The sequence below is a fragment of the Macrobrachium nipponense genome, chromosome 12 (assembly GCF_015104395.2).
Source record: "Macrobrachium nipponense isolate FS-2020 chromosome 12, ASM1510439v2, whole genome shotgun sequence".
Classification (NCBI taxonomy): Eukaryota; Metazoa; Arthropoda; class Malacostraca; order Decapoda; family Palaemonidae; genus Macrobrachium; species Macrobrachium nipponense.
In genome coordinates this window covers 91,683,817-91,704,333 of record NC_087205.1, presented here as the reverse complement: position 1 = coordinate 91,704,333, position 20,517 = coordinate 91,683,817, and the positions used below count along the sequence as shown (strand labels likewise).

The 20,517-nt window shown below is 44.7% G+C and overlaps 1 protein-coding gene across 1 annotated transcript in view; it reads left to right on the top strand.

Annotated features, from left to right (window-relative positions):
* Positions 1 to 20,517, top strand: part of LOC135224657 (small ubiquitin-related modifier-like) — a 25,438-nt gene that overhangs the window by 1,149 nt on the left and 3,772 nt on the right. The gene's annotated exons all lie outside the window — the stretch shown is intronic.

Here is a 20,517-nt window from a genome sequence, read left to right as displayed (position 1 = left end):
CTAATTTAAGTAAAGGGAATCACAGAAGTAATAATTTTGCCGTTTACTTAGGCCTCTCGTTCCTTTTGTTGACCTGCGTTCGTATTCTTCTTCTCCCGTCTTATTACTGAACGCATTGCTCTTCTAACAATTGTTCGCTGTGGCTACGACGATTACGGCAGCCGTAATGCAATTTTCCTCCAGCGCCTCAGTGGCGTGGTCTGCTTGGTGTTGGCATGCCACCTCGTTGGCCGCGAGTTCGATTCTCAGGCATTCCATTGAGATGTGAGAAATGTGTATTTCGGGTGATAGAAGTGCATTCTCAACGTGGTTCGGAAGTCACTTAAAGCCGTTAGTCCCGTTGTTGAATAACCACTGGTTCCATGCAACGTAAAAATACCATAAAAAAAAAAAGCAACTTTCCTCCAAGGCTATGTTTGCGACGATTATATTACGTGCACATTTTCACTGTCCCGTTGCTTGTGAATGTTGCGAACCTTGCCGAAACATTTGTCTATCTGGTAGATTTATATAATATAACTGCGTTTGGTATTTCTTTGGAAATTACAGTTTCCTATAGGGTAAAAAACCTCATGGTACAGGGGTGGACCATGTACGATCAGCGTGAACAACCCCCCAAAAAGTACAATATAACGCGTCCTGACATCGGAAATGGGCATCAGTCGCGACTTCTTGTTGGTGAGAAACGGTGCTAAAGACCTCTACTCCGGTGTCAGGACGCGTTATAATGTACTTTTCTTGGGGTTGTACACATTGATTGTACATGGTCCACCCCTTTACCATGTGGTTTTTTACCCTAGTATTTGGGTTGCTTATAAAGAGCTTACTGTTATTTTGGGGGGGGCCAACTGTTATTAACCCACAGGAGCTCGTGCTAAATATGGCAAAATAGATTTGACACTCCTTTCCCTGGTGGCTGTCGTATTCGTGGGAACGTTCCTTGCAGTCCGTGAGGAGTTGAAGTGCCTCAGTGGCATGGTTGGTATGGTGTTGGCGTCCCACCTCGGTGATCGCTGGTTCGATTCTCGGCCCTTCCATTGAGGAGTGAGAGATGTGTAGGGTAGAACATCACAGCAGGCCAAGCAGGCCACCTACCATCAATGCAAGCCACCCTCCGAAAAAGTACATTATAACGCGTCCTGACACCCGAGATGGGCATCAGTCGCGACTTGTTGTTGGTGAGAAACGGAGCTAAAGACCTCTACTCTCCTTTCGAAGTAAGTATTTTCTCCAAAGTTAGAAATTAAGGCCAAATTTTAAGATTTAAACAGAGGGTACTGAAAACGGTCTCAAACGTAGTGCAAATCTCACCAAAAACGCGCTTCAACATTTTTACTTACAACTCGAGGTATTTAGAAGATTGACGCCTCTCGATGTTTACGGAGTAGCTTGTGTCAATAAACTAACCATTTCCTGTGATAAATCCGCACACCACTTGTACCCACAGACGCTGGAGCACTTTTATCACAACAATCGAAACACGATTTCTCATCAACAACAAGCCAGGCGTAAACAGCTGTTTGGGTAGAAGATGACGAGAAGCGTGCTCTTGGCTAATTTTTAAATAAGTAGTAAAACATCAATATTTTACATATTTATGATGATTAATTTGAAAATATTCGTTATTGAAAAAGTAACTCGACTCTGACTCAAATTTAAGTAATTATTTTTCTGAATTAGAACGTTCTTTCAAGTTCTGTATTATGACGTCCACGACATCTTGACTTTCGTACCTATTGTAAATAATTGCTATACTCAACTGTCATTGCAGAACAGTGTACCAGTTATTCATGCAGATGTTATCAGCTATACATGTAATTGTTATAATCGTAATGCGCATATATATCTTTATTATTTACTTTTTGGATATATGAAGATGTTTTACTGCTGGATTATCGCCGTAGTGTGACGCAATCGTTTTCGGTCCATGGGCCTCTGTCTGTTTTCGCACCATAAGAAATTATGGGGCCGAATTTGCAATGACCAGAAAGTCGTTAAAAGAGGAAAGTTAGCATTGAGGGGCATATGTTTGACTGAGAAAAAATTTATTCAATAGCTAGCTTGTAAAAAAATACTTGGTTATAAAAACTTGATTGACAACTAAGCAGCATGTCTACTATGGGTTTCAGAGACAGTGCAAGCACGTTTTTGGGCAATACCTATTTCTGTAACGAACACTCGTAACAGAACGAGATTTTTCTTTAGTGCATTACCCCCAGTGCCGTAATTTATAAGGGTATCGTGAATCACTAATCATAAAGAATAACTACACTTTTCCTTGTACTAATAGACCAAAACTCCATTATCCAGAAATGGATAGGAACACACCAGTAAACAGCTCCACCTACCCTCTCCCCCCACCTCCACCGCCACCCCTGTCCTTCTTCCTTTCCTTCACCTTCCCTTCTCTCTCTGAAAGTTGTTGCAGTTTAAACTTATTTTCTATGATTTTTCCATCTATCTATCTAATAATAGTAGTTTACATTGGTGGATATATCTAACGATTCACTCGGTTGTTACCTGCCCATTGACCGATATATTTTATACACTGATCCACTCAACTCTCTCTCTCTCTCTCTCTCTCTCTCTCTCTCTCTCTCTCTCTCTCTCTCTCTCTCTCTCTCTCTATCTCTCTCTCTCTCTCTCTCTCTGTTTCTTTTATCGTAATTCGAAAAAATGAACAAGAAAATATATTTCATACTTGTATAGCAATAATTAAATACTTTCAAGTTTTTAATTCAGTCGTAATGATGAATGTAGGTGCATCTACTAGTGCTCGAAAAATAGTTAAGCAGGACATAGGTATGTAAAATTTAAAAAACGAGAGAGAGAGAGAGAGGACGGAATAGGAAGGGACATTAAAATACCTGGAAATGAAAATCCCTATAATCCAATAATTATAGCCTCAGGGTTTGTCTCGAAAACCATTCAAAGGTCTGTCACACAAGTGTAAATTGTTTTGAAAATTTGGCAGACATGTCTCCTCATAGCGTATAGTGTTGCTGATGAATGAGGTTGTGTTGTTTATTGTTAATTATTAACCTCCTATATACCCTACATGGTTGGGGGACCCTTTTTTGTGAATGCTGGTTTTGTGTTGGGTAAATATTTTGGAGAGAGGTTGGGAAGGATCCGTGCGTGCGCTAATTTTCATCACGAAGACATGTTTTAAACAATAATAGCCACTTGATTTATGTTTCATTTTTATGACAATTTGTGTGGTTTGTTATGTATGCTCTAATTTAGTTTAAAAATATTAAAAAAATTTTCATGCACAACAGTTTATATTGCAGGTAATAAATATTATATTAGTTAGTAATAACGAACATGGGTACATCACGTAGGGCAAAGGGATAGGCCCACTTGCCCCTCACCCGGATATCGTCATTTCAGCGAGTGAAAATATGGCTCAGGTTTACTATGTCAACTGAACGACTTAAGGAGGTTACAGATTCTTTAGTAACGAACATTGACCCTCCAAACTGGGTATAAGACTATAAACAAAACGTTGAAATTGGTGAAATTAGGCTATGTATTGGAAGTATATATACGTACATAAATATTAAAGCAATTTATCATTATTGCATTACTATGACAACTAGAATTCATGGAAACAGTTTATAATAATGGAACGGCGTATGTGTGAAGCCTCCTCTAATGTGGCAACGATGATTTTGCCATTCTTAGCATGCAAACATTAAAGCATGCAAACATTAAAGGTTACATTTATTTCTGGCATACGATTATTTAAGAAATTCAAAATACTAATAAAGACTGAAATCAATGAAAAGTGCTATCAAAAACAAAAAAGCAAAAAAAAAAAAAAAAAAAAAACAAAAAAAAAAAAAAAAAACGTAGTCGTTCCTCTATGCACTTTTCCGTATTCGTTCCTCTATGGTTTTCGGCAGCCAGATGTACGAAAACGTTAGAAACATTTGATTTTATCTACGTTAGAAATATCTGTAATTTTTCGGGGTAATTTGGTTGCAAAAAAGGGATAATATACATGAATTAAATCAAAATTTTAAATAACAATGTAAATTTAAACTAAATAACGAGTAAAGTAAAAACAGTTTAGGGAATACAATTTGCAGTTTCGTCGTCTGTCGTCGTCTGCTGTTTGTAATTGTGTTTATGGCGCGCGCGCTTAGAAACCAGGAACAGCAACGGGTTTAAAGTGCAATGTGGAGTGAACTGAGACCAAAAATGTGTATAATAACAATCAAATAAGCACTGTGGAGTTTCAGTTGTGATGGCAGTAAGGATAAAACCGCACGATTACAAGGTAAGAATGAATTCAGTTCCAACCATAACCCGGGAATAACAAGTTTCATACTTTCACTAATATAGGCAACAAAATGTTGTTTTATTGTGCTGATTACAACTGCAATCTTGAGTAAGATCAATAAACGTTACATACATACGCTAACATTGTTCAAATGAGTGCTGGGAAGGCTGGGGAAAGATGGTGGCCGTCACTGATGAGAACCGTCCATGAAAAAACGTAGCCGCCATATTGGATTTCAAAACTGCCTTGAAAACACATATTTTTACGAAGAGCTCACATGCTTATTTTAGTTCGTATGGGGCTTTCATATATCACAATATGTTGACGAAACTTCAGTCTTTTAAATGGTATGCTTAGAGTTGCAATTGTATTCATGTTTCACCAATTAAATATCGAGTGAATAAGACCCGTCTACCGTGATGAGGGTTGGCCTGTTGTGATGTTTCCCCCTATGTCTGGTGATAGAAGTTTACTCTCGACGTGGTTCAGAAGTTGCGTAAAGCCGTTGGTCCCGTTGCTGAATAACCACTTGTTCCATGCAATGTAAATGCACCATACAAACAAATCGTGCAGAGTTATTGCCTAGAATTACTAGCATTTGATATAATTACATGATGAATTTAGTATTTAGGGTAAAAAACCGCATGGTACAGGGGTGGACCATGTACGATCAACGTTAACAACCCCCAAAAAAGTACATTATAATGCGTCCTGACATCGGAGATGGGCATCAGTCGCGACTTGTTGGTGAGAAACGGAGTTAAAGACCTCTACTCTCCTTTCGAAGTAAGCATTTTCTCCAAAGTTAGAAATTAAGGCCAAATTTTGAGATGTAAACAGAGGGTAGTGAATTGGTGGTACAAGGCAGTCCAAATCTGACCAAAATGCGTTCAACATTTTTACTTATAACTCGAAATATTTAGAAGATTGACGCCATCTCGATGTTTACGGAGTCGCTTGTGTCAATAACTAACCATTTCCTGTGATTAATCCGCACACCACTTGCACCCACAGACGCTGGAGCACTTTCATCACAACAATCGGAACATGGTCCCTAACTGGCTTGTTTGTTAGTAAACAACTGTTTTGGTAGAAGATGACGAAGCGTGCACTTGGATAATTTTTTAAATAAATAGTAAAACATCAATTTGTTCCGATACGTAATACAAACCCTCGGTCCTTTAACAATAGGAAGGTAACTAGCGGCAGCTGGGACGGTCGTAAGCTTCGAACAAGGGGAGAACGGTAGTTAACTGCTTGTCCGTCGTGCGCGCGCCGCGCGCCCGAGCGGTGAAGAATCACTTTTGCTTTCGGCCGTGGTGTGACAGGACGTGTTCGTCATCGCTCTGCCCGCTATTTTCGTCGTGTGCTTTGGATGTTACAATTTCTTCTGACTGGTTTGTGTGTGGTCTTGAATGAAATTGTAAGTACTTTGTTTTCATTTTTCATTGAGTGAAGATTAATTAATCATGGATCAAGAAGAGCTTTCGCCGCGCCACCAACTGCCCGTAGAGTGTGTCCCGGGTTGGAGGGGCGTAAATGCGGCGGATTCCGCTCTTACCCAGATATTGATCCTCATGAGTTATGTTTTCGGTGTCGGGGGCGAGAATGCTCCCGAACCGAACCATGTGATGTATGTGTAAATTGGTCCGAGGCGCAGTGGGTGCTGTACGAGGGTAGGAAGAGGCGTAGGTTGACCAAGGAGTCGTCGGAAAGCTCTCCAGCGACTCCTTTGGTTACGGATACCTCGTCATCCTTCCTGCCTCCAGCTCAGCCCCCACGATTTGCGCCTTCCCCTGCGGGGGGGGTTTCGGAGTCCTTCTCCTCACTCGATCCGTCGAGTGTGGAGGAGGGTGCCCCGATACCCGGATGTGCAATTGTATTCGGGGTCTTCCGTCCGCTCTGGGTGGGGTTCGTCCTCCCCCAGGCGTGAGGGTGCCCCTCTAACTGACCCGACTGTTCCTCCCTCAGGTGTGCCTTCTGTGAGTGACGACCTTGGACAGGTGTGGGCGTCGTTGGGACTGCAGGGCGCCCCCAGTATCCAGGGCTTGATTCAACGGCTAGCGGGGTCGGCAGTGGTAACTCATGGTGTGGTTACAACTACGACCAATACGGTGTCAACACCAGCGTACGCCGCCCCTCCTCATGTGGTGTATACGCAACACATTGCGTCAGTGACTCCAACGGCGTCAATTCAAATGCCGATCGCTGCCGTGCCTAAGAGGGCGTGCCGCCGCCACCTGGGTTTTATGTGCTGCCGACGCCCGACTTTCGCTGCCCCAAAAGTTCGCTGGATCTACCCGCCCGTCCCAATGATGAGTTTGGCTGAGATGGAGAGGTCTGTGACGCCGGATTATGCTGCCGTACCTGCAGCGAGTGTTGCTGGCCCAGCCCCTCGCGCCGCTCCTACGAAGCGCGCGGTGCGGGACTCTAATGTTGATGTTGCTGCTGGTGCTGGTCCTGCTGGTGCTGGTCCTATTGGTGCTGGTCCTGCTGCTGCTGGTCCTGCTGGTGCTGGTCCTGATGGTGCTGGTCCTGCTGCTGATGTTCCTGCCGCTCCTGCCGTGCCTGCCCCTGCCCACGTCGCGTTCGTCAGGAGGTGCTGCCACCGGTCTCAGGTCTTTCCGGGACAGGAATCAGTCGGGGCGTGTTGCTTCGGCAATTGGCCCGACTTTTCCGTGGATGGAAGACCTGACGTCCGTCCTGAGAGAGCTGACGAAGAAGAGGAAGATGTCGTCGTCGTCTTCATCGTCTTCTTCGTCGTCTGTTGCCGCCTCTTCCCCTTCGACTTCTAAGGCTTCCAAGCCGAAGAAGAAGAAGGCTGCCTCCTCCCCCCCTAAGAAGGCTCCTACGGGACCGAACCCTTCTAAGGGCCTCTCGCTCTGGCGTGAGGGGGTGGGGGGGTGCTTCTGCTGGTCCTCCTGTTCCCTCGGGAACGGGGCCCGTCTCCTCTTCTGAGAAGAAGAAGAAGACGGGGACCAAGGATGTGCTGGCTACTGCTGGTACATCCGCCCGCCTGGTCTTAGTAGCACTGCTGCTAAGTCAGGTACCGGCATCGACTTCTCGTTCGGCGAAGGTCCGAGTGTACGGTCTCCTTCGGGCGACCGTGCAGCCAACGTCAAGACGCCTGAGCTTGCTCACCGTCACGACAGAGGCACGGAGCAGAAGACTGTCGAGAGTCGCGCAAGTGACGCTCGCCAGGCCAGCGGCCGCTCTCGTAGCGAACCAGCCGGTACCTCGGGTTGACGTGACGGTCTCGACCGGCCACGGGTGAGGCTGAGAAGAGGTCCCCTCGACCAACGGCACCAGCTTCGGCTGGTACCAGCGGTTTGACGTGCCGTGAGGACGCTCACCGGTCTCACCGCGAAAGCGAGCTCTGCAGATCACCTGACCGCCGCTCCCACAGGGACCGGACGGAGACGGTGGCCAGCAGCAGCTCGTCTGACGCACGAGATCGGGGTCGACGTGCTCAGTCGAGCCGCTCGCCACAGGTGAGCGGCACGACCAGGCCTGCAGCACGATCCCCACCGCGGGTTGGTGTGATCGGCTGCAGCCCCCCACGTACGCTGGTACCTGCCAGCGAACTGGGGGGAGCGTCAGGTCTGTCTCTCCTATACCGTTCAACTTCCTCGGGCTACACCGGGGAAATAGCGAGGTACCCAAGGAGTGATGCGTGAGGAGTGCGCCGCTCACGATCCCGCCACGACGCCGCACGAACCAGGCATGGTTGTAGGACCAGCCAGGTCGTACGCGCAAGTGGTTGGAGGCGACCGTCAGGGGTCTGTTGCTGTTCCTCCTTCTGAAGGAGGAGGGTCTCGAGAGCTGCTCCTGTTGGAGGGACTGGACGTCCTACTCCTCAGGACGCTGTAACTCCTGAGATCCAGAGGAACTTTGCCCAGGTTATTGCGCTGATTCGTCAGCACAACGACCTGGGTGAAGGATCGCCGCTACCACCATCTGAGCCCCACGTCCCGGCTCGAGTCATTTTGGGGGCCCGAAGAGGGAACCCAAATTGACGGTGGGACTGCCGCGATCGGAGCTTGCAGACTCAGTCCTTGACCAGGTGGAGTATTTCGTCTCAGGACGAGAGGACTCACTTAAGTCAGGACGGTCTTCCAAGCTACTTCCTCCTCCTCTGCAGCGACAGCGGAAGTTCTACGTGCCATCAGTAGATCCAATACCGCCCAAACAGGTTAACCGGAGCTAGCTAGGCTAACTCCAGGTGTGTCCCTGCAGCAGCTCCTGTCAGAGAACCTATGGTTCTCGCAGCAGGAGGCACTGGGCCTGGAAGCTACCGCTATGGCAGCTTTCCAGGCAGTCTCTTGGTTGGATCTGTGGTCCCTCACAGTATCCAAGGTCGCGGCCTCCGACGCCGGGGGCGCTGCCCTCGAAGACGACCCCGACTTCAGGAGACTGTGCCAGTCTGGAGGTAGGGCCATCTCCTACCTCGCCCATCAGACGGCAAACCTGTGGGCCAACTTGGTTCTCAGTCGTAGGGACGCTGTCCTTACACGAGTAGCCAAGGGGGCCGGGCGTGAAGCGGTAAATGGACTACGTAACGGACCAATGAAGAGTTCCTCCGCTCTCTTTCCCGGAGAGATGGTGGACGCTGCGGTGGAAAGACGGCGCACTGATGACAGTGACCCGTCTGGTTCACCAGGCAGTTACGAAGGTTTCTGGGCAACCTCGTACATCTGCGGCTAAGCCTAAGAGTTTAGCTAGCGCTTCCTCGGCTGCTAAGACGGCTGCTCCATCGAAGCCCCGAGGAAAGACTCTTCCTGCTTCAACTTCTAGTAAAGGAGGTCCGTAACCAGCCCTCCTTTCCCCGAGGAGGTGCTGGGAAGAAGTCGAAGCGAGGTGGGAAACGCTAGGGACGGCGTTCCCCCTCACCAGCTGCCGGAAGTGGGGGGGTGCCTGGCGAGTTCCATTGGGCAACTTGGCAGCGCTACGGTGCCGAGACCTGATAAGTAGACGTCCTTCGGGAGGGATATCTACTACCCTTCGAATCTCGGCCACCCCTCACCTCCAACCCGGTCCATCTGCAGACATATGTTCTGGGATCCTCAAAGGACGACGCTCTTTTCGTTCAGGAGATCAAGACCATGCTGACCAACGAGCTGTAGAAGTCGTAGTGGATCGGTCACCGGGCTTTTACAGCCGCCTTTTCTTAGTGGAAAAGGCATCGGGGGGGCTGGCGCCCGGTGATAGATCTCTCTCCCCTGAACCGATTTGTTCGCCAGACTCGGTTCAAGATGGAGACGGCACGTTCCGTGCTGGACTCCATCAGGGAGAACGACTTCATGCTTTCAGTGGACCTGAAGGATGCGTATTTCCAAATACCCATCCATCAGTCCTCCAGAAAGTACCTCCGCTTCCATCTTCGACGGGACGGTGTACCAATTCAGGGCACTCTGCTTCGGTCTCTCAACCGCCCCACAGGTGTTCACGAGAGTGTTCACGCTGGTGTCTGCTTGGGCCCATTCGCACGGGATACGTCTTCTGAGGTATCTCGACGATTGGCTGGTCCTGGCGAGCTCCCGCTCGCAGTTGCTGCAGGACAGGGATCGACTTCTAAAGTTTTGTCGCGATCTGGGGATCGTGATAAACTACGAGAAGTCCGATCTCGAACCCAAGAACAGAAGATGAAGTACCTGGGTATGCCTGATCGATACGGTAGCAGCTCAAGTCCGCCCCGCAGACTTGAGGATCAGCAAATTCAGGGAGGCAGCCGGCCGGTTCCTGTCTCGGCAGGAACAGGCAGCTCAGCAATGGCAAGTCGTGATCGGCCACCTGTCGTCACTCGAGAAGTTAGTTTCCTCACGGACGTCTTCACCTGCGGTCTCTCCAGTGGAGACTAAGGGAGAGTTGGTCACAGGTAAAGGATCCACCTTACTTCCCGTGTCCATCACGGAGGAAGGTGAGGCAGGACCTAGCCTGGTGGCTCGACGACAGGAACCTCTTAAGAGGAGTGCCCCTACGCACTCCCCCCCCGGAGATGCTGCTGTTCTCAGACGCATCGACCGAGGGATGGGGCGCACACCTGGAGGAGTTGCTGGCTGCAGGTGTGTGGGACCATCACGACAAGCACCTTCACATCAATGTCCTGGAACTCAAGGCGGCGTTTTACGCTCTCCAAGAGTTCCAAGACCGGCTTGATGGGACACTCAGTGGTGTTGATGTGCGACAACACCACGGTAGTGGCATACGTCAACAAGCAGGGGGGCCTAGTGTCTCTCCCGCTACACCAGTTGACGGTGCAGGTGCACGAGTGGGCCAGGGCCTCATTCGATAGAGCTGTCAGCACGCTACATTCCAGGCAAGAGGAATGTAGTAGCGGACAAGCTCAGCCGTCGATCAGGTAATAGGGACCGAGTGGTCCCTACACCCAGAAGTGGCGGAAAGGCTCTTCAACCTGTGGGGGCGTCCAGTCATAGACCTGTTCGCCACCCGGCACAACAAAAAACTTCAAGTTTTTTGCTCAGCCGTGCCGGACCCATGGGCAGCTGCAGAGGACGCTCTTCAACACCCCTGGGACAACCTCTTCGTCTACGCCTTTCCTCCCTTTTGTCTGATTTCGGAAAGTGATCAGCCGAGCGCTGGTCACTCCCAATCTCAGGATGATCCTGGTGGCTCCCAAACGACCTCAAGCCGTTTGGTATCCGGACCTGCTGGCTCTTCTTGCAGAAGAACCGAGAGAGATGCCCCACTGGCACAACCTTCTAGCCCAGCCACACGTAGAGCGGTACCACCGAGCAGTCCAGTCCCTACAACTTCACGGCTGGCTGTTATCCACCATCTCTTGCGAACGAGAGGCTTTTCTCGCAGCGCAGCAACAGAGATGGCTGGACACGTCAGACAGTCCTCTGCAGCTGTGTACCAGAGAAGTGGGCCGTCTTCTGTGGTTGGTGTCGTAGACGGGGTCTATCTCCTCTCAGAGCCACTCTTCAGCAGGTAGCGGATTTCCTCGTATTTCTTCGCCGAGAGAAGCTCCTCTCAGTACCCACAGTTAAAGGATATAGAGCTGCACTGGCACTCGTCCTAAAACTGAGGGGACTGGACATCTCGAACTCGTTCGAGATCTCCTTGCTAATGAGGAGCTTCGAAAGGTCTTGCCCACCCAGGGAGCTCAGGCCACCTGAGTGGGATGTGACTCTCGTCCTTAGGAGTTTGACTCGAAGACCATTCGAGCCACTCCGAGAGTCGTCAGACAGGGATCTGACCCTCAAGACCCTCTTCTTGCTGGCCCTGGCATCGGCGAAGAGAGTAGGGGAACTTCATGGTCTGTCCTTCAATGTTAAACATTCCAGGGGCTGGGGATCTGTGACGCTCGATTTCGTCCCGAATTTCGTAGCTAAGACCTCGAATCCGTCGATCCCTGACGACAGGTTCGAGTCTTTCACAATCCCCTCCCTAATGGATTTCACCGACAACGATACGGATGAGATGCTGCTTTGTCCTGTGAGGGCGCTACGGCGCTATCTGAAGAAAACTCGACACCTCAGGCCTGAGTGTCGACGCCTCTTCGTTAGCACTGGGGTTACCAAGAAAGAAGTATCCAAGAACACTCTTTCTTTCTGGCTGCGTGAGGTGATCAGGAGAGCGTACGAGGCTGATGGTAGTGACGACATCCGTACGCTCCGACCGAGAGCCCACGAAGTCAGAGGTATTGGACCCTCTTTGGCGTTCCGCAAGAACTTCTCCGTGGCGCAGGTCCTGAAGGCAGGTGTCTGGCCCAACCAGACTACCTTCACGTCCTTCTACCTTCGGGATATTGCCCACAAGTCCTGGATACTTTTTCCTTGGGACCTGTGGTGGCTGCTCAACACGTTGTGTAAGCTTACCCAGCACCCGAGCAGGCAGAAACAGCATCGATTCCTGGTGTGACTGTAGAATGGAATGGTTGAATGAGAGTGCGACTGGCTTCTCTTCTCCATCTTTCTCTCTCTCTACCTGTGGGCAGAGGGTCACGGTCGTCACCATGCTGGAAAGGAATCCGATGCAGGTAAGCTACTCAACCGAGCCCCAATCTATCCCTTTAGTTAGGGATAGAAGCAAATATCCTCCACTCCCTCCAACAAGGGGAAGGAGTGGATGCCTACTTGAGACAAACCCATAACTTTATGTTGGCTCCTGTACAGGAACAAGTTCTCTCAATGCTGGTACGAAGAGATACGCTTGCCTCTCTCTTAGTACTTGGCTCAGAGGTCTGACCATTGATCCTGCGGTGCACACCCCGATCAATCGGACAGAGGTTTGGATCCCTCCCTTGCTCTACGACCAGGGAGGCATTCCAAGGTTGGACGAACACCAGTCTGTTCACCAAAAAGACTCAGATTCCACCCACCAAGAAGTGAGTCTTCCTATTGTTAAAAGACGAGGGTTTGTATTACGTATCGGAACAAATGACAATTTGTCGAAAATTGCATTTTCCTAACTATACAAACCTGGAGGTCCTTTACATATAGTCCCACCTCATACCACCCCTCACTCTGCAACTTTTTGCATGGGCCTAAAGCAAAAGTGATTCTTCACCGCCGGGCGCGCGGCGCGCGCACGATCGGACAAGCAGTTAACTACCGTTCTCCCCGTTCTCCCTTGTTCGAAGCTTACGACCGTCCAGCTGCCGCTAGTTACCTTCCTATTGTTTAAAGGAACCTCAGGTTTGTATAGTTAGGAAAAATGCAATTTTCGACAAATTGTCATATTTTACATATTTATAATGATTAATTTGAAAATATTCGTTATTGAAAAAGTAACTATTCTGACTCAAATTTAAGTAATTATTTTTTGGAATTAGAGCATTCGTTCAAGTCCTGTACTATGACGTCAAGACATCTTGGCTTTCGTACCCAACCCATTGTAAATAATTGCTTTACTCAACTTTCTTGCAGAACAGTTTACCAGTTATTCATGCAGATTATCAGCTATTCATGTAATTGTTATAATAGTAATGCGCATATATATCTTTATTATTTACTTTTTGGATATATGAAGATGTTTTACTGCCGGATTATCGCTGTAGTGTGACGCAATCGTTTTCAGTTCCTGGGCCTCTGTTTTTGCAACATGAGAAATTATGGGGCCGAATTTGCAATGACCAGAAAGTCGTTAAAGAGGAAAGTTAGCATTGAGGGGCATATGTTTTGATTGAGAAAAATACAAATTTATTGAATAGCTAGCTTGTAAAAAATACATGATTACAAAAAACTTGATTGACAACTAAGCAGCATACCTACTATGGGTTTCAGCGACAGTGCAAGCACGTTTTTGGGCAATACCTATTTCTGTAACGAACACTCGTATCAGAAGGAGATTTTGCTATAGTGCATTACACCCAGTGCTGTAATTTATAAGGGTATCGTGAATCACTAATCGTAAAGAATAACGACACACTTGTCCTTGTACCAAGAGACAAAAACTATTATGCAGAAATGGATACAAACACGTGTAAAAAGTTGCACCCCCCCCTCCACCACCAGCCCTTTTCTTCTTCGTTCCTTCGCCTTCCTTTCTCTCTCTCTCTCTGTTGCCATTCGGTATGTGTTGACCCTCCAAACTGGGTATAAGACTACACACAAAACGTTGAAATTGGTGAAACTAGGCTAGGTATTGGAAGTATATACTATTCATAAATATTAAAGCAATTTTATCATTATTGCATTACTATGACAACTAGAATTCATGGAAGGAGTTTATAACAATGAATCCTCGTATGTGTGAAGCCTCCACTAATGTGGCAACGATGATTTTGCCATTCTTAGCATGCAAACATTAAAGGTTACAATTATTTCTGGCCTACGGTTGTTAAAGAAATTCAAAATAATATAGACTGAAATCAATGAAAAGTGCTAGCAAAAACAAAAAAGCAAAAAAATATATATATAATTCACTTATCCGTAGTCGTTCCTCTATGGTTTTCGGCAGCCAGATGTACGAAAAAGTTAGAAACATTGGATTGTATCTACTTTAGAAATATCTAATTTTTCGGGTAATTTGGTTGCAAAAAAGGGATAATATACATGAATTAAATTAGTTTTTAAATAACAAAGTAAAGTTGAACCAAATAACGAGTAAAGTAAACAATTTAGGGAATAAAACTTTGCAGTTTCGTCATCTGCTGCTCGTAACTGTGTTTGTGGCGCGCGCTTAAGAACCAGGAACAGCAACTTGTTTAAAGTGCAATGTGGAGGGAGTTGAGACCAAAATGTTTATAATAACAATCAAATAAGCACTGTGGAGTTTCAGTTGTGATGGCAGTAAGGATAAAAACCACTGATTACAAGGTAAAAATGAGTTCAGTTCAAACCATGACCCTGGGAATAAAAAGTTTCATATAGGCAACAAAATGTTGTTTTATTGTGCTGATTACAACTGCAATCTTGAGTAAGATCAATAAACGTTACATATATACGCTAACATTGTTCAAATGAGTGCTGGAAAGGCTGGGAAAGATGGTTGTCGTCACTGATCAGAACCTGTACATCCACACGGTAGCCGCCATATTGGATTTCAAAACTGCCTTGAAAACATATTTTACGAAGAGCGTCACATGCTTATTTTAGTTCGTATGGGGCTTTCATATATCACATTATGTTGACGAAACTTCTATCTTTTGAATGGTATGCTTGGAGTTGTAATTGTATTCTTGTTTCACCATTTAAATATCGAGTGAATAACACCTGTCCACCGTGATAAGGGTTGGTAGTCGCTGGTGTTTCCCCTTATGGCTTTTGTTGAATGACTGCCTTCATCTAGTTTTGAGGGCCGTCCTCTTGATGGCGTTGCTGTTGCATCTTCATCCCTTTCTTGCTGCATCAGTAAAATCTTCAATTAATCTAAGTAATAGAGACACGGCTGCTATTTCGTTGGAAATCGCAGTTTCCTATACTATTTTGGTTGCTTATTAACAATTTAACATTACTTTTTGTTGGCTGGATGTAGGGTAAACAACCGCAGACGATCCATCGTCTTTGCGTGGCTCGGCCTTATTCACTCGATATTCAATTGGTGAAACAAGAATACAATTACTTCTTGAAGCATACCATTCAAAAGATTGAAGTCATGTCAACATAATGTGATATATGAAAGCCCCATACGAACTAAAATAAGCATGTGAGCTCTTCGTAAAATATGTTTTCGAGGCAGTTTTGAAATCCAATATGGTGGCAATCATGTGGCTGGCCGTTCTAACCACAGACAATCCACCATCTTTACCAGCCTTCCCAGCGATCATTTGAACAATGTTAGTGTATACATGTAACGTTTATTGAATTTACTCAAGATTGCAGTTGTAATCACACAACAAAATAACATTTTGTTGCCTATATTAGTGAAAGTATGAAACTATTCGTGGGGTCATGGTTTGAACTGAATTCATTTTTATCATGTAATCGGTGGTTTTATCTTTACTGCCATCACAACTGAAACTCCACAGTGCTTATTTGATTGTAATTATACACATTTTGGTCTTAATTCACTCCACATTGCACTTGAACCACGTTGCTGTTCCTGGTTCCTAAGCACTCGCTCTGCAAACACAGTTACGAACAGCAGACGACTACACTTTGAGGTGCAAAGCTTTTTTCCCTTAATTGTTTACTTTACTCATTATTTAGCTTAACTTTACTTCAAAATTTTTATTTAATTCTTGTCTATTATCCCTTTTTTGCAACCAAATTAACCCAGAAAAATTACAAATAATTTGGATGTATACTTACAAGCTGACGACGCAAGGAAAAATGACTCATCGTTGCCAATCTAGTGGAGCGTCACACATACGCTGATGCATTTACAGACTCCATGAATTCTAGTTGTCATAGTAATGCAGTAATGATAAAATTGCTGTAATATGTATATATACTACAAATAGATACGCTAATTTCACTTATTTCCCCGTTTTTGTGTAAGTCTTGTACCCAGTTTGGAGGGTAAATACATACCAATTGACAACACTTAAACAATTGAAGAGCGGAAAACGCCGCAAAGAATGCCGTAGTCTAGTCCCCTTGAACAAGTGCTGGTAAGAGGTCGGGGTTACGATTGTTGTGATGAAAGTGCCCCAGTGTCTATGGATACAAGTGGTGTGCGGATTTGGCACAGGAAATGTTGACACAAGCTACTCCGCAAACATCGAGATGGCGTCAATCTTCTAAACTTTTAATTGCAAGTAAAAATTTTGAAAGCGTTTTGGGGTTTTGGGCTCTGCGTTGGCCACCCTTTTCATTACCCTCTGTTTAAATCTTAAAATATGCCCTTAATTTCTAACTTTGGAGAAAATACTTCGAAAGGAGAGTAGAGGTCTTGAGCTGCTCCCCTCACCACCAACAACTCGTGACTGATGACCATCTTTGGTGTCAGGACGTGTTAAAAGTACTTTTTCGGAATGTGGCCTAGCCATGGTAGTCGGTAAAATTGGCCAGTCCACGTTGTTTACCCTATACCCAGTTTGGAGGGTAAACACACCAATTGACAACACTGCTAAACAAGTGAAGAGCGCAAAATGCTGCAAAGAATGCAGTAGTCCCCTTGAATAAGTATGAATAAGTACTGGTGAGAGGTCGGGTTTATGATTGTTCTGATGAAAGTGCCCCAGCGTCTATGGGTACAAGTGGTGTGCGGATTTAGTGCAGGAAATGGGAAGTTTGTTGACTCAAGCGACTCTGCAAACATCGAGATGGCGTCAATCTTCTAAACTTTTTTATTCTTAAGTAAAAATTTCAAAAGCATTTTGGGGTAGTGTGCCTGCGTTGGCCACACTTTTCATTACCCTCTCTTTGCTTATTAACAATTTTTTAACGTTAGTTTTTGCATAAGGTAAGGAGGACTCTTTTTGGAAAGCAGGGTTTTAACTATTTAAAGCCAGGGACGCAATATTGCCATGTGCAAGGACCACATGACGGTGGACAGATGGAAAAAAAAGCAGAGTATAACGGTTGAGCTGCTGTTATTCCAAAGTTCGTGGTAGTTAGCATCTAGAACGACAAGCAGGCTCAAAGCTGCCTCCTAGCAGAAGCTTAGTCTATGTTCCCGAGGATTGGTTATTTGGAGCCGAGTGTCCAGGGCACGTTGCCTGAAGCCAGGTTGTGAAAGGAAGGTATGGTTGGGTTAGGACACTGCTTTCTAGGCAGAGTTACAGGTAAATGTAAAGGAGAATGCTGCAAGGTGATGTTGGATATTAATTAAATAATTGAAAAGGGTGTATGTACAGGGGAGATAGTCAGAGTAATATACCTATGCTCTTGTTTTTTTCCATCTGTCCATCCGCCTGTGGTGTTTGTGCATGGTAACACTGCGCCCCGGACTTTAAATAATATCTTATTTAGAATATTAACGATGTAATTCGCATACAGTAAATTATTAAAACACTTTTCAGTTGCAAATTTACACCCAGATATCTTTTTATTTACCTAAAACTTACACATAGCGTAACTATTTAAAGCCCGGGAGTCAGTGTTACCATGCGAAAACACCAAAGGCGGATGGACAGATGGGGAAAATAAAAACGAGTATAGGGAGAAATTCAACATCACATTAAAATTTTTTCTTTCATCCATTAGGGGGTACTGAACATGGTGCCCAGGAAAGCTTCTGCCATGTTTAGTACTACACCCACAGTGGTGAACGTAAAAACCGATAAAAGACTAAATTTTCCTTAATTGCAATACACTTCTCAAATCATCTTACTTGCACTGTTATATAGAGCTTTTTCTATATATACATAACCAAAAAAATCACATTAGTAAATATCTTCTTGCGAACATCTGCTTTACATTTACCAGCTTGGGTGGGTTCCTTCCGTGGAACCTGTGGCCTTTGCTCTCAACTGGGTCTGAAGTGTGTAAATTTTACTAATTTAAGTTTTTATATCTGTACTCTTAGGGGATAATGCAATGATAGACCATGTTCTAATATATACACAGCGTGTTTGGAGACCAACAACCAGTTGCTTTTGGGAGGAAGCTTGATTGAAGCACATTGTAAATATTAAGGAGATGGCTGCACAAAGATATCAGATTAACAAGCAGAAGTTTGTTACTGTACTCTTCATGCCTATTTAAGTATACAGGCAGTCCCTGGGTTACGAAGGGGGTTCCATTCTTGAGACGCATTGTAAGCCGAAAATAGTCGTAAGCCGGAACATCATCAAAAATCTTGAGAAAACCTTACTTTAAATGCTTTGGGTGCATTCTAAACTAAGTAAACAGCATTCTCATTGCATTTTTCATTAAAAAAAAAAAAAATTCAAATGTTGATTACTTTGCATTTTTGGTGTCATTCTTCTTCTGCCAGATCAGCGTTGTAGGCGTCGTAACCCTGAAAATGATTTCTGATAAATATAATTGAAAAGCGCCTTAACCTCGGAACGTCGTAAGCCGAACCCGTCGTAACCCGGGGACTGCCTGTAGTATGATATAAAGTCAAAAGGGTTCTGGATGGCTTTTTATCCTAAAACAATATTGTACATACAGTACTTTTTGTATAGAATGGGTGTGCAGAACAAAATTCAAACTAAAAGGGGAGCATTCTGAACACATTTTAATTTGCTATTCCATTTATTTGTATTGCTAAATGGTTGAAAGTTGAATGTTTGACAGTAGGGTAGTTGGTGTCTGTTTAGTATTCATAGAAAAGACATGTAAATGTCTACATACACATATTTCAGCTACATGAAGGAATTAAGATATGGATGATGACAGGATAATTATTAGGGCCTGCAAGGCCTGCAAAGCAGGAACGTGAATGTTTACTTGCTGATTATAAAAAAAAAACTGGGATACCAGACTTACATGGGGGAGAGCCATGTCAAGGCTTGGGAACATAATGTATTGTGGGGAAAGGTACCAAGACAAAGATGATACAAACAAGAAAAATACAGTAGATATTCCAAACAGTAATATAAAGGGTTTAAATGAGAATTAAAAATATCAGCTTAGGAATTATAAAAACAGGAATAAGTTACCATAAATAGAGACCCATTTGTCCATCCTTTACTGGAATACTGTTCTCTGGTTTGGATGTCTGTATTTGCCCGAGGTTTATCTCTTAGATAGTGGGTTTTGATGGCAGGGTCTGCTTCTTGATATTGGCAATTATGACTCGATTTGAACCATCAGTGGATGGTCTCTTGTCAGTTTTTCTAAAGTTGTATTGTAAGAGGTCTGTCACATGCACAATTCATCCCCAATCCTGCCAAGTGCAGTCAAACTTCTCAATTCCGGAGGAGGATGTACAATTGGAACTGAAATGTTCAAGAGAAGATGCATTGCATTTATTACCCTAATATAATTCTTGTATTTTAATCATTTACTATTTATCTAGTATTGATTTGCTAATATACTTTTCTTTTTTAACAAGTGTTCTTTCTGATTTTCCCATTACCTTCTGTTACTTCTTTCTCGTTTGTGGTTTGGAAGCTTGAATCTCAAGCTGGTGCCCCTGTTGGATTGTTCCATATGAATAAGGTTCATCATCTTTAATTATAATATAATCCATATGTACCATCCCGTGGGGGTGAAAGTGAAACAGAAGCTGAAGATGGTAAATTTGTCAAATTATTTCACCTTGACTGTATTAAATACACCAATATTTGTATATTGGTTTGACAAAAAATTACATAAATAAACTACATCTGTGCTCACGTCTCCTGCATTTGCCAAACACTAGTCAATGCTGCTTGTTATGTTTTTTGTTAATCCAGAAATAGAATTAGGGAGAATTGCTAGTTTCAGCTAGTTGATGTAGGCTACTTTCATCCCACAGGAATACTGCCCTCAATGCTACTATTTGCTGTGTACAGACAGCCCCTGGTTATTTGGGGGTGGGGTGGGTTCCGTTAACGACGGAATGATGACAACTGAAAATTGGCAATGATAGCACTGATGACTGGGGGTCAGTGCCAAAAGTCCATTCATTGTCATTGCTAGACATGCGCCATAAAACTGGATTGCTGATAACCAGGGGCTTTCTGTACAGTAATTCTGTATTCAGGCTATAATAGTAATAAAAAAAAATTATAAGATTTAGGTGCATATTTTTTCAAGTCACTACTTGTTGATATACAACGGACAACAATAATTGGGAAATCTTAGAGTGTTCCAAAACTAATTGCTATTATATTAAAATTTGTATGAGCTGTGATACCATAACAAAAAAGTAGATCAGTGTTTGCACTTAAAACTGTGATGTGGATTTAGTTTAGCCAATATTTAATTGGGCAACTTTGCAGTTGA